This window comes from Gregarina niphandrodes (genome assembly GCF_000223845.1).
Source record: "Gregarina niphandrodes unplaced genomic scaffold scaffold00085, whole genome shotgun sequence".
Taxonomy (NCBI): Eukaryota; Apicomplexa; class Conoidasida; order Eugregarinorida; family Gregarinidae; genus Gregarina; species Gregarina niphandrodes.
The window spans coordinates 11181-12082 of record NW_011645850.1 but is presented as its reverse complement, the minus strand read 5'-3'; the positions used below and the strand labels follow the sequence as shown (position 1 = coordinate 12082).

The 902-nt window shown below is 58.8% G+C and overlaps 3 non-coding genes across 3 annotated transcripts; all 3 read left to right on the top strand.

The window, feature by feature from the left end:
* Positions 1-528: 528 nt before the first annotated feature.
* Positions 529-600, top strand: GNI_192030. The gene has a single exon. It is a non-coding gene; the product is annotated as a tRNA-Thr (tRNA).
* Positions 601-675: 75 nt separating this feature from the next.
* Positions 676-747, top strand: GNI_192020. Its single transcript has one exon. It is a non-coding gene; the product is annotated as a tRNA-Thr (tRNA).
* Positions 748-834: 87 nt separating this feature from the next.
* Positions 835-902, top strand: GNI_192010. The gene has a single exon. It is a non-coding gene; the product is annotated as a tRNA-Thr (tRNA).

Below are 902 nucleotides of genomic sequence, written 5' to 3'. Positions count from 1 at the left end.
ACCCTACCGCCCGCAGGGCAACTGGCTGAATGAGTCGTCTCACCAAGGCCTGAAGGCAACGCTGGCCGCCATGGGGCAGGAAGGCCGCTACGACCTGGGTTACACCTTGGAGGCAGTCGTCAGTGCGTACAACAGCACGCCACACGCCAGCGTGGGGACCAGCCCCTGTGAGGCGTTGTTTGGGCGACCACCGTATTTCGCGCGGTGCCAGGAGTTGGGGTCTCGAGGCCGACGCTGGCATGGCACTGGTCGGAGGGTCGTCTCCAGTGCTAACCATTGCACCATTGCTAACCATTGCGCCTTCTTGAAGATTTTTTCATTGCTACGTGTCGTTTCCTCCACGGCTGAGCTGGCTGCGCAACAGGGCACACATGAGGGGTCTCGTCCGGCCCACCAGTAGCCTTGATCTCGTTCGGCATAGGGGCAGTAGTAAAATCGGCCCGAGGTAGTGCAGTTACGCCGGTGCAGGGCGGCGGCCAGCGTTTTCTGCCTGTGAAATAGCCTCAGGTTGTCCCCCGGGAGTCGTCAGCCTTCTTAGCTTAGGGGTACAGCGTTCGCTTTGTAAGCGAAAGGTCGTCGGTGCGATTCCGGCAGACGACTTGCTTCCATCACCCACCGAGATCTGACCGTCTTCAGTCTGTTGAGTGGCCTTAGGTTGTGCGCCGATAGGCATCGGCCTTCTTGGCTTAAGGGCAGAGCGTTCGCTTAGTTAACGAAAGGTTGCCGGACCGATTCCGGCAGAAGGCTTCCTTGCGTCACCTCCTTGATTTGGGGCTGGCGTTTTACGTGTTTGACATATGAAGTGACCTCAGGTTGTGCACCGGCGGTCACCAGCCTTCTTAGCTAAGGGGCAGAGCATTCACTTAGTAAGCGAAAGGTCGCCGGTCGATTCCAGCAGGAGG